This window comes from Podarcis cretensis (assembly GCF_951804945.1).
Source record: "Podarcis cretensis genome assembly, chromosome: 6".
Taxonomy (NCBI): domain Eukaryota; kingdom Metazoa; phylum Chordata; class Lepidosauria; order Squamata; family Lacertidae; genus Podarcis; species Podarcis cretensis.
Window position 1 is genome coordinate 6,609,057 of NC_137175.1, and position 12,800 is coordinate 6,621,856.

The window sequence follows — 12,800 nt, forward strand, 5'->3', positions numbered from 1 at the left end:
ACACTGTAAACCTGGAAGTGTTTCGGTTTGCGAACTGTTTTCGGAAGCCAAACATGCTCTGTTTTGAGTGTTACGCTTCTGATTTGAGTGCCACACTTCCATTTTGAGTGTTACGATGACGATTTGAGAGTTACCCTTCCAATTTGAGTGCCACACTTCCGTTTTGAGTGTTACACTGAGGTCGGTCTGTTTTTGCTATTTATTTTGGGTTTTTTGTTTTTGTGGCTCTTTTGTTTTTGTTTTTGTGACTGTGTGGAACCCAGTTCTGCGACTGATTGATTGTTTGACTGCAGTACATTGTTTATTGCTTTCATTTTATGGATAGATGGTCTCGTTAGATTGTAAAATTCATGTTAAATTGCTGTTTTAGGGTATGTTTTTGAAAGTCTGGAACGGATTAATCCATTTTGCATTACTTTCTATGGGAAAGCACGCCCTGGTTTTGGAACGCTTTGGTTTTGGAACAGACTTCCGGAACAGATCAAGTTTGAGAACCAAGGTACCACTGTATATTGTTTTTGTGTTCGACCTGCCTAGAGTGGTGGGGGCATTACTATTATTCAGCTTGGGAGAAGCTCCAGGTTTGGGGAGGTCTGGAGCAGGTTGTCCCAAGCGGCCTAGTAACGGCATCTCAACGTGGATGCAGGTCTCTCTATCATTAAGGTGGCAAAACCAACAAGGTCTACAGTTGCCCCATCCTAGGCAGGGAACTGGCCCGCCTGGCAGCAGTGGCGTCTAGGGCACCAAGCTTGCCGACACACAAGATCTCAACTCCCGACAGCCCCACTCCTAAATCAGAATGTCCCAAACACATATTTGCAATACAAGACATAAGACCACAGAAAGCTGTCTTGATCCATCTGGCTCAGTAATACTGGCACAGACTGGAAACAGATCTCCGGGATATTTTACACAGGAGTTTGCCAGTCTCGCCTGGAAATGCTGGGAATTGAACTCAAGACCCTCTGACAACGCAAAGCAGATGCATTTGTACAGGAGAATCCCTGGGCAAGTGAGCAGGGAGGGCAGGCTGGGGATATAAACCTTTCCCCTTGACTGTTGCACTCCTCCAACCATCTCTCTGTCTGAGTTTTTGCACATAGCCAGCCAGATTTATTTGCAAACTTGCGATGCTGTTTGGGGAGAGATGGCTTGGAAGGAACGTGTTGCAGGGGAGAAAATGACAGTGAGGAAAGGGTTAAACACACACACACACGGGTTACTAGGCAAAGCACAGTTTAGGAAGTTGTTTGCTGCAGTAAACATAGGTCTGTGCGACAGGAGAATGATTTCCTAGCCTCCTACTGATTTCTACAATTCCCTTCCCTTTCATTTTATGCAAGATATGTAGAGTTTTTTTGTTGGTGTGGGGGTTTTGTGTGTGTGTGTGTGTGTGTGTGTGTGTGTGTGTGAGTTTCTTACAACAAAACTTCTTGGACAGGAACAGCTCTATTTCTCCGCCCACCCGCCAAAGCCTGGATTAAATTAAAAACGGACTCTTTTCCTTTTCCTTGCTTCCGCAGACCTTGCATTTAAAATGGGGGGGGGGGGGGACGAACGAAAAGAAAAGAACCTGTTTTGAATGGAATAGATTCCGTGCACAGCACTTTTAAATGGATAAGCTTTAAAACGGGTATAATTCCCCTCCATCAGTTGAACAGGAAATCTGTGTGCGCATCCCATGATTTCAAGGTTCCTTTCTCAGAGGATTAACGATCGCCTCCCACTCCGCGCTGCCAGCAGGCGTAAAAAGGCAAATGTGAAAACACCGTAATGATAATTTTAAAGGACACTAAATGCCGTCGATCAATCATTTCTGAAAGGAACTAAAGGAGGAACAAATGCCCAGGAATTCCAAGACTCTCTATCCAACTTATCCTTCTCTAAAAAAAAACTTTCTGAGCAAATAATCAGTAGAACCCAGCAAATAATTTGCCCGGGGATTGGAGCTCACTCTGTAGTCTTAGGTACATCTGCAAATTTGTCAGCCTCAGTTTTTCTCCCTGTGAAATGGGAAATAATAGTGACCTACCCTCCAAGGCTCTTAGGGTGGTACAGTCGTACCTTGGGAGTCAAACGGAATCCGTTTCGGAAGTCCCTTCGACTCCCAAAACGCTCGGAAACCAAAGCGCAGCTTCTGATTGGAAGCTCCTACAGCCAATCGGAAGCCGTGCCAGACGTTTGGCTTCCAAAAATAGTTTGATAACTGGAACACTCACCTCCGGGTTTCGATCGTTCAGGAGCTAATTTGTTTGGGAGCCAAGGTATCACTGTATTCAACTAAGTTTTACTCAGTGCATGATCCTGTGGAAGGAATGAACATGGCTGAATTTGGTCCATTAATTTCAATGGGTCTATTTGGAGTAAAACTTCGTTGACTACCACCCTGAGACGGGCAAAGGCAGCTGTGCACGTAACAAATCAAACCATCATCAAGCTACAACATCCTCATATGATTCCAGGTCTTGTTTTTGCAAGACATGCAAAATATTCCACCACAGACATCAAGTTTAGACGGCAAGCTTTGTTCCAGATGGATAATACCCCTGAAAACTTGCCTTCTCCGATAACGCAGCCCGATTACATAGATGACATTCTGCCATGTGGCACGTTACAGTTAATATGAGCAGAAGGGAAGAGGGAATCCCTGCCCCAAGGAGCTTACAAAGAGATAGAAGGATACCAAAAGGCGAAGAAAGAAAATGCAGTTAGAATCATAGAATCATAGAGTTGGAAGAGACCACAAGGGCCATCGAGTCCAACCCCCTGCCAAGCAGGAAACACCATCAGAGCACTCCTGACATATGGTTGTCAAGCCTCTGCTTAAAGACCTCCAAAGAAGGAGACTCCACCACACTCCTTGGCAGCAAATTCCACTGTCAAACAGCTCTTACTGTCAGGAAGTTCTTCCTAATGTTTAGGTGGAATCTTCTTTCTTGTAGTTTGGAACCATTGCTCCATGTCCGCTTCTCTGGAGCAGCAGAAAACAACCTTTCTCCCTCCTCTATGTGACATCCTTTTATATATTTGAACATGGCTATCATATCACCCCTTAACCTCCTCTTCTCCAGGCTAAACATGCCCAGCTCCCTTAGCCATTCCTCATAAGGCATCGTTTCCAGGCCTTTGACCATTTTGGTTGCCCTCCTCTGGACACGTTCCAGTTTGTCAGTGTCCTTCTTGAACTGTGGTGCCCAGAACTGGACACAGTACTCCAGGTGAGGTCTGACCAGAGCACAATACAGTGGCACTATTACTTCCTTTGATCTAGATGCTATACTCCTATTGTTAACACATTAAGACAAGCCCAACGAGATCAAACCAAAAAGTCTACCTAACTGAGCATCCCGTTTCCTACACAGGCAGTCAGGTGCCCCCAGGGATACCATAAGAAGAATGCAAAAGCAAGATGCCCGCCCCCCCGCAACTAATATTGAGAGACAGACTGCCTCTGAATGTGGAGGTTTGAATTAGCTATTGTAACCCGTGGCTGCTGATGGTCCCATCTTGTACAGAAAATTTCCAGGATGCTTAGGTTTGGGTAGGAAAGGTGGGTTTTGAGGAAGAGGCAGCAGGAGGTGTGTACTGCAGGGATCAAAACCGAAAGCAGAAATGTTTCGTTAGCACCCATACCTGCCAAATAAAAGGGGTGACAGGGTGCAGGCGGGGCTTATAATCCCGCAGCCTCTTCCAATTATTTCTATTTCCTTTTTCTGAGCCTCAAGCCCCCATAATCCTTAAGAAGGTGGGGGACACAGGAACATCAGAATCTGCCTTGCAGAGAACTGGCTCACATAGCCAAGCACTGACTGGCAGCATCCCTCAAGGGGTTCAGGCAGGAGGCATTCCCACCCCTACCTGGAGTTGACCAGGATACCTTCTGTGCTTCAGCTCTGTGGCTAAAACTGCCCCAGTTCTCATGTTTCCGAATTAAGCAACTTGCCTTGCACTAAGTCGCACCATTGGTCCACCTGCCTCAATACTGTCTACACTGACTGCCAGCATCTCCCCAGGGGGTTTCAGCCAGGGAGCCTTTCCCGGCCCTATTTAGGGGTTGGACAGGGGTGAGCCTGCGCTGGTCTTCCTACCAGCCCGCCAAGAAGACAGCAATGTTCGCTGCGCACTCCATCTCTCTCCAGTTGCCTCGCTGCCGCATGGCGCACAAAAGCCCCTCGAGGCAAAGGCATGGCCCAGGGGCACGGCATCTGAGGCGCCCCAAAGGATGAAGTCCGTCTGTGGGCAGCAGGAGGGTTGCCGCCATTTGGCCCAGCCCCGAAAGCAGGTGCGCTGCAACGGGCAGCCGCAGCGCTGCAGCATCACTGCCAGAGATCCAGGGCTCAGGTTGCACACCTCTTCCCCCCAAAACACCAGTTTTTCAATCTAGGCGCTTGTGCACCCATGCGCTCAAGCCAGGATCACACGGATTAAGGAGGGAAGTTGTTCAGGTCCTCGATTTCGGACAACGTTGACCTTGACCTCTGGGCAGGGCAGGGCAGGGGGCCACCAAGAGCTGGTTGCCCTCGTGACCTCCAAGTGACCTGACCAGGTAGGTCAAGCATCCCCACCTGGGCCCCACCCACCTCTCCGCTCTGCACCACTTTCTAGGCAAGCGTGCCTAACACCAAGCGCACTATATGTGTGTTGGAGAAGGGGGGAGGTCGCACCACCTGTCGCTGCCCAGGGGCGAGGCCGCTTAGTTTGCAATTGGGGGGGGGCGCGAGGGAGAAGACAGGCTCACCCAACTCTAATCCACTTCCAGGGGGAGCTTTCCAAAGCAGCAAAGCTCCGAACCTCCTCTGCTATTTCTCTCTCTTTTCCCACATTTCCAGAACTCGGTTGCTCCCCCCCCGTCCCCATTTCCCCCCCAAAAAAGCTCGAATAATCAAGGAAATGCAGCGCAGGCGGAGAATGCAAGAGAGAAAGAGAGAGAGATGGGTGTTTCGCTTGCTTAAAAAAAAATTAAAATCTTGCAGCGGGCGAGAAGCAGCAGGAGGGTTTGGGAAGGGAGAGGGTTGCAAAGGGGGGGGGGGATCCGAGAAATTAAAACAACCACCACCACATATATATGCACACAAATAAACCCCCTACCACCAAGAGCAACAGCCGCCCTCCACCCGCGATCGTTTGATCTCCGCGCATGCAAAATAAGGTGCGGAGGGGGTGGGGGAAAAAGAAGAAAAAGACATATAAATAGACCGAAAGGAAGAAAAGGAAATCTGCCTCTCTCTCCCCCCCCCCCCAATCTTTGGGCCGTGTTGAAAGGGAGGGGGGGTCGGAAGGCATACAAAATAATTAATTAAAAAGCCCAGGAAAAGCAATGAAGCAAAATGGCGACTTTTTATGTAGAAGGAGGAGAAAGAGAGAGAGAGAGGAAGGAAGGGAAAGAGAGAGAGAGGGATGGGAGGAAAAGAAAAGGAGGGAGGGTGGGGGGAAGGAGAGAGGGGTTTGGGGAAGGCGCTGCTGGCCCCCTCGCCCTCCTCCTCCTCCTCCTCCTCCTCCTCGCCCGGGGTCTCTCCAGCTCCACGGGGCGCAAGGAAGCGCAAGGAAGCGGGGGAGCCGGGGGGAGGCGGCCGGCGAGGCCGGGCCGGGGCCACCGGGCGGAGTAAAAGCCCCTCTCCGGGTGGGGAAGGGCCGGAGGGGGGCGAGGCGAGGGCCGGGCATCGGCGGGGGGCTCCGGGCTTACCTCGGCGCGGGCGGGCAGCGCGCTCCTCTCGCTCGCTCGGCCGGCGGGGCCCGGGCGCGCAAAGCGAGGCGCACGGCCAAAGCGCCCTCGCCGCCGCCGCCGCCGCCGGCTCATGCGCGGAGACCCCCCCTCGCCGCCGCCACCACGTCGCCCGCACACTTGCACACACACACACACACACACACACACACTTGCACACAACCACAACCATGCGCCCACCCCCCGCTTCCCCCCCTCTCCCTACCTTCGCAGCCGGGCCGAGGGAAGCCGCTTGCAACTCTCGCGGTATTCCTCCCCCGGCTGCAGCCGGGGATCGGCGCCCGACGGGAGGAGGACGGAGCTGGCTTGGGTGGTGGTGTGTTGTTTTTTTAGGGGGGGGCGCACTGGGAGTTGGGTGGGTGGGTGGGGGTCCCCCAGCAGGTGCGCCGCGATCCAAGGGGGACGGCGCAAGCAAGGGCGCTGCAGAAGTGGCCAGGCGCAGAACTGGAGTTGGGGGCGAAGGAGTTCAAGCTGCCCCTCTTAGGGTTGATCTGATTTTCATTTTTCAAAGAAGAATTCTTGTTTTCTGCATCTCCGCTGCGGTTGCCACCCACCGACTTTGCTCTTTGTTTCGCCACAGCGCAGATCATCGTCTCCTCATCGCGCAGGGAACTCTCTCTTAAAATATAATGGGGATGGGAGCATGCATGGGGGGGGGGGGAATAAAACGCCCTCCCGTTTTTTAAAAATGTTAGGAGAAACCACAGAGGAACCTGCCTTTAGTTACCTTGTTTTTTGCCCATGGAGTGCAAAAATTGTCTACTGTGGCATCAGTTCTCTAGCATGCCCGCTGCATGCAGGATTCAATCCAGAAGGTGCAATCCTGGCCTAAGAAAAGCCTTCTGGATCAGGCCAGTGGTCCATCTAGCCCAGCATCCTGTTCTCACAGTGACCAACCATCAAGCAGAACCCAAGCACAAGAATAGCCATCATGGCCAGTAGCCACAGATAGCCCATGAATGTGTCTAACTCTCTGTTAAACCTTAAAGCCATCCAGGTTGGTGGCCGCCATTGCTTCCAGCTGGAAGGAGTTCCACAGTTTTAACAGTGCTCTTTGTCAAGAAGGGCTTTTTGTTGTTGTTGTCGTTTAGTTGTGTCCGACTCTTCATGAGCCAGTGTGGTGTAGTGGTTAAGAGCGGTAGTCTCGTAATCTGGGGAACCGGGTTCGAGTCTCCGCTCCTCCACATGCAACTGCTGGGTGACCTTGGGCCAGTCACACTTCTCTGAAGTCTCTCAGCCCCACTCACCTCACAGAGTGTTTGTTGTGGGGGAGGAAGAGAAAGGAGAATGTTAGCCGCTTTGAGACTCCTTAAAGGGAGTGAAAGGTGGGATATCAAATCCAAACTACTACAAACTCATGCTGGTAGCTTCGAGAACACTGTCCAACCATCTCGTCCTCTGTCGTCCCCTTCTCCTTGTGCCCTCCATCTTTCCCAACATCAGGGTCTTTTCCAGGGAGTCTTCTCTTCTCATGAGGTGGCCAAAGTATTGGAGCCTCAGCTTCAGGATCTGTCCTTCCAGTGAGCACTCAGGGCTGATTTCCTTCAGAATGGAGAGGTTTGATCTTCTTGCAGTCCATGGTACTCTCAAGAGTCTCCTCCAGCACCGTAATTCAAAAGCATCAATTCTTTGGTGATCAGCCTTCTTTATGGTCCAGCTCTCACTTCCTTCCATCGCTACTGGGAAAACCATAGCTTTAGCTATACGGACCTTTGTCGGCAAGGTGATGTCTCTGCTTTTTAAGATGCCGTCTAGGTTTGTCACTGCTACCTGTCCTCAATCTCCCAACATTTACTGGATGCCTACAAGTTTTAGTGTTGTGTGAGAGAGAAAGAAAATTTTTCTCCATCTGCTTGGAATCGTAGAATTGGAAGGGACCAGGAGGGTCATCTATAGTTCACCTCTCTGCAGTTCAGGAATACTTTTCCCAATGTGGGGCTTGAACCCTCAACCCCTGAGATTAAGAGTGTCATGCGCTACCAACTGAGCTATCCCAAGCCATGTTATTTCCCGAACTTCTAAAATTACTCAGCTTTTCTCTTAAGTGGAAAGTCCCGAACGCCACATCCTTTCTTCGTAATTTATTCTGGCATCTCCAAGTAGTCTGAACCCTGGGGAGGCTATACTGAGCTACGCAAAATAATGGAGCTGGCTCAATATTGGGGAGTTTCCTACATTCCTTCCTGATCCTCTTTCGCTATACTGGGGGGCGTGGTGAGTCTTGCATCACCTTATGAAGTAGGGATGGGAGCAGGTGGAGCCCTCTGTCACCAGACTTCAATTCCCATCGTCCCTGACTATTGGCCCTCTGGCAGGGGCTGATGGGACTTGGGGCTGATGGGACTTGGAGTCCAACAACTACCTAGAGCCACAGGTTCTCCATCTCTCATATATATATATATATATATATATGCGCAGCACACACACACACTACTGCTGAGCTGTGGCCCGGAACCACAAAAAAGTTTTGTGGCACCTTGAAGATTAAGATAAATTAAGAGGGGCCTGTTGCCCCTTTGTTGTCTATAATGGGGGTATCCCATCCGATTCTGCTCCTATACTCCCATTGGGGTGTACGGGATGTTATGGGGGGAGTGGTACCTCTGGTGGGGAACACATTGTGCTCCTTCTGGGGTAGTTTGTCCCTACTTTTGGTCCCCACTCTACACTCACCTGTGGCTTGCAAGAAGCTGTCAGCATGCGATAGCGGCCACAATCCTGGGAAACGGCATGGACCAGGTGAAGGCAGCCGATGGCTCTCTTTTTTTATATATAAATAATATTTATTAAAGTTTCAAAAATTACAGAAAGAAAAAGTAAAAATGCCACATTAAACAAAAGCAAAACAACACATCACAATATAAAAAAACGAAAAACCCCCCAGAGAAATAGAACCCGTTAAACAAAAACCTCCTGCGTGGGTGTCTGAGGGCCCTGCTCCTTCCTGCCACTCACCATCTGGCCCGGGGCGGGGCCTGAAGCCCCATAAGGACTGCTGTGCTCTGCTGCCCAGGAGGACTCTCCTGCGTGGGTGTCTGAGGGCCCTGCTCCTTCCTGCCACTCACCATCTGGCCTGGGGCGGGGCCTGAAGCCTCACAGGGACTGCTGTGCTCTGCTGCCCAGGAGGACTCTCCTGCGTGGGTGTCTGAGGGCCCTGCTCCTTCCTGCCACTCACCATCTGGCCCGGGGCGGGGCCTGAAGCCCCATAAGGACTGCTGTGCTCTGCTGCCCAGGAGGACTCTCCTGCGTGGGTGTCTGAGGGCCCTGCTCCTTCCTGCCACTCACCATCTGGCCTGGGGCGGGGCCTGAAGCCCCATAAGGACTGCTGTGCTCTGCTGCCCAGGAGGACTCTCCTGCGTGGGTGTCTGAGGGCCCTGCTCCTTCCTGCCACTCACCATCTGGCCTGGGGCGGGGCCTGAAGCCTCACAGGGACTGCTGTGCTCTGCTGCCCAGGAGGACTCTCCTGCGTGGGTGTCTGAGGGCCCTGCTCCTTCCTGCCACTCACCATCTGGCCCGGGGCGGGGCCTGAAGCCCCATAAGGACTGCTGTGCTCTGCTGCCCAGGAGGACTCTCCTGCGTGGGTGTCTGAGGGCCCTGCTCCTTCCTGCCACTCACCATCTGGCCTGGGGCGGGGCCTGAAGCCCCATAAGGACTGCTGTGCTCTGCTGCCCAGGAGGACTCTCCTGCGTGGGTGTCTGAGGGCCCTGCTCCTTCCTGCCACTCACCATCTGGCCTGGGGCGGGGCCTGAAGCCCCATAAGGACTGCTGTGCTCTGCTGCCCAGGAGGACTCTCCTGCGTGGGTGTCTGAGGGCCCTGCTCCTTTCTGCCACTCATCATCTGGCCCGGGGCGGGGCCTGAAGCCCCATAAGGACTGCTGTGCTCTGCTGCCCAGGAGGACTCTCCTGCGTGGGTGTCTGAGGGCCCTGCTCCATCCTGCCACTCACCATCTGGCCCGGGGCGGGGCCTGAAGCCCCATAAGGACTGCTGTGCTCTGCTGCCCAGGAGGACTCTCCTGCGTGGGTGTCTGAGGGCCCTGCTCCTTCCTGCCACTCACCATCTGGCCTGGGGCGGGGCCTGAAGCCTCACAGGGACTGCTGTGCTCTGCTGCCCAGGAGGACTCTCCTGTGCGGGTGTCTGAGGGCCCTGCTCCTTCTTGCCACTCACCATCTGGCCCGGGGCGGGGCCTGACAGGCCTGACAGGGACGATTGCTGTCGCTGCTGCTGCGGCCCAGGGGGATCCGGAGGGGTGCAGAGTTCTTTTTAAAATGTTTTAAAATTTTCCTTTTCCTTTTTATTTCTTTATTATTATTATTATTGTCATTATTATTACTGTATATGCAGGGATGGGGTGGGGGTGGGATGGATGTTTAGTTGGGAATTTGTTTTGATTTTGATGGATTTGTAATTTTTGGAGTTTTTTATTTGTATTGTTTTTTGTTTTTTGGGGTTTCTTTTTTGTTTTGTTTTCATTGTTTTAAGGTCTTATTTTGTTCTTAAGGGGAGGGGTCAGGGCTGCCGGGGAGTGGGTCCCAGCCAACAAAATGGCTGCGGCATGTTCCACAGGGGGGGATGCGTTGGGACAACCGATCTCAGTGATCTCGGGTAGGAGGAGGAGTTACGCTAAGACCAGACCATGTCATTACAGAGGAGGCAGGTTTAGTCGTTGTCTGAGGACTATCCCTGCCTCCAGGTCTGGTCCTGACCAGATGGATACTAGAATCAGCAAGGGATACCCACATGACCTGAAGGTGCTGCTGTGCAATGCCAGGTCAATGATTCATAAGACCACTGCCATCCATGACCTGATCATGGATGGGGGATTTGACCTGGCATGTGTAACAGAGACTTGGTTGAATGAAGCGGATGGGCCTGTTCTTGCTGCTGCTTGTCCACCAGGTTTCTCTTACGCACAGCAACCCAGGCCTTGTGGGCGGGGAGGGGGGGTTGCAGTGATTTTTAGGAAGTCATTAGTTTGCACCAGGCGTCCTATTGGGAAGACCCAGTTCTCTGAGTGCATGTTCTGGAAGTTGGGCAATAGGGGCAGTACAGGATTCCTTTTGGTGTACCGACCTCCCCGCTGCACCAAGGATTCCCTGCCCGAGCTGCTTCAGGTCGTGGCGGATGTTCTCCTGGAGACACCTAGTTTGGTTGTCCTAGGGGATTTTAATATCCATGCCGACACGACCTTACAAGGGGCCGCTCGGGACTTCATGGAAAGCATGGCCTCCATGGGGCTGTCCCTGAATAAGTTTGGCCCAACCCATAGCCGCGGACATGCCTTGGACCTGGTGTTTACCTCTACGGATGTTGGTGACCTGACACTAACTAAAAGTGAAACAAAAGAAGTGCCATGGTCAGATCACTTCCTGGTGCAACTGGACTTCTCCGCGACCCTTCCCCTCTGCAGGGAGGTGGGACCGATTCGGATGGTCCGCCCCCGCCACTTAATGGATCCAAATGGTTTCCAGAGAGTGGTAGGGGATGCTTTATCCCATGTTGATGGCCTTTCAGCTGATTCCCTGGTGGCCCGCTGGAATGTGGAGTTAACCAGGGCTATTGACTGTTTGGCTCCGAAGCGCCCTCTCCGATTGCATGGAGCCCGGAGAGCCCCGTGGTTTTCCACGGATCTGAGGGCAATGAAACAATCGTTGAGACGGCTAGAGCGCCGGTGGCGGATAACTCATTCTGAAGCTGACCGGACACAGGTTAGAGCTCAATGTCGAGCCTACCAAGTGGCGGTAGCGACGGCGAAGAAGACTTTCTTCACCGCCTCTATTGCATCTGCAGAAAACAGCAGCAGGAGACTTTTTCAGGTGGTCCGCAATTTAGCGGAACCACCTGCTACATCAGGGCCCAGTACGGGCCACATGATCTCCTGCAATGATTTTGCAAAGTTTTTTGCAGATAAAGTCGCTCAGATTCGGGAAGAGGTAGACGCCACCGTGGGAGCAGGGCCGGGGCGGGAGAGTGCTAGAGTCCTGTCTAGTCAAATTGCATGGGATCAATTCCAATCTGTTACCTCCGAGGATGTGGACAGGCTGCTTGGACGAGTGAAACCAACCACCTGTCTCCTTGATCCTTGCCCATCCTGGCTTATAAAAGCTAGCCGGGAAGGACTGGGCGATGGGCTTCGTGGGGTGGTGAATGCTTCCCTCCGTGAGGGAGCCTTCCCAGACCCGCTGAAAGAGGCGGTTATCAAACCACTTCTTAAAAAACCATCTTTAGATGCGGCCACGATGGCCAGCTATCGCCCAGTCTCAAATCTTCCATTCTTGGGCAAGGTCATTGAGCGAGTGGTTGCTGAACAACTCCAGGCACGCCTGGAAGAAGCGGACCATTTGGATCCCTTCCAGTCGGGATTCAGGCCTCATCATGGGACTGAAACTGCCTTGGTCGCACTGGTTGATGATCTCCGGCGGGCTAGGGACAAAGGTGAGAGCTGTTTCCTAGTTCTGCTGGATCTCTCAGCGGCGTTTGATACCATCGACCATAACATCCTTCTGGACCGTCTTGAGGGGCTGGGAGCTGGGGGCACTGTCCTACAGTGGTTCCGCTCCTTCCTCCTGGGCCGTGTTCAGAAAGTGGTGGTGGGGGATGAGTGTTCAGACCCCTGGGCTCTCACTTGTGGGGTGCCTCAGGGTTCTGTCCTCTCCCCCATGCTTTTCAACATTTACATGCAGCCGCTGGGAGAGATCATCAGGGGGTTTGGGCTGGGTGTTCATCAGTATGCGGATGATACCCAGCTCTACCTCTCTTTCAAATCAGAACCAGTGAAGGCGGTGAAGGTCCTGTGTGAGTGTCTGGAGGCGGTTGGAGGATGGATGGCGGCTAACAGATTGAGATTGAATCCTGACAAGACAGAAGTACTGTTTCTGGGGGACAGGAGGCGGGCAGGTGTGGAGGACTCCCTGGTCCTGAATGGGGTAACTGTGCCCCTGAAGGACCAGGTGCGCAGCCTGGGAGTCATTTTGGACTCACAGCTGTCCATGGAGGCACAGGTTAAATCCGTGTCCAGGGCAGCTGTGTACCAGCTCCATCTGGTACGCAGGCTGAGACCCTATCTGCCTGTGGACTGCC

At 52.6% G+C, this 12,800-nt stretch overlaps 1 protein-coding gene and 1 long non-coding RNA gene across 7 annotated transcripts in view; one reads left to right on the plus strand and one right to left on the minus strand.

The window, feature by feature from the left end:
• The window catches only part of ZNF512B (zinc finger protein 512B), a 58,481-nt gene extending 52,173 nt beyond the window's left edge, over window positions 1–6,308 (minus strand). For 4 of the 6 annotated variants that reach the window (XM_079979192.1, XM_079979191.1, XM_079979190.1 and 1 more), the window contains exon 1: window positions 5,928–6,039. The gene's annotated coding sequence lies outside the window, so the exon portion shown is untranslated. Of the gene's footprint in view, window positions 1–5,683; window positions 5,788–5,927; window positions 6,040–6,276 lie in introns of those variants that run through there. The other 2 variants (XM_079979189.1, XM_079979188.1) reach the window with 2 other exon arrangements.
• LOC307218037 overlaps window positions 1–12,800 on the plus strand; it is a 157,060-nt gene that overhangs the window by 94,222 nt on the left and 50,038 nt on the right. The gene's annotated exons all lie outside the window — the stretch shown is intronic.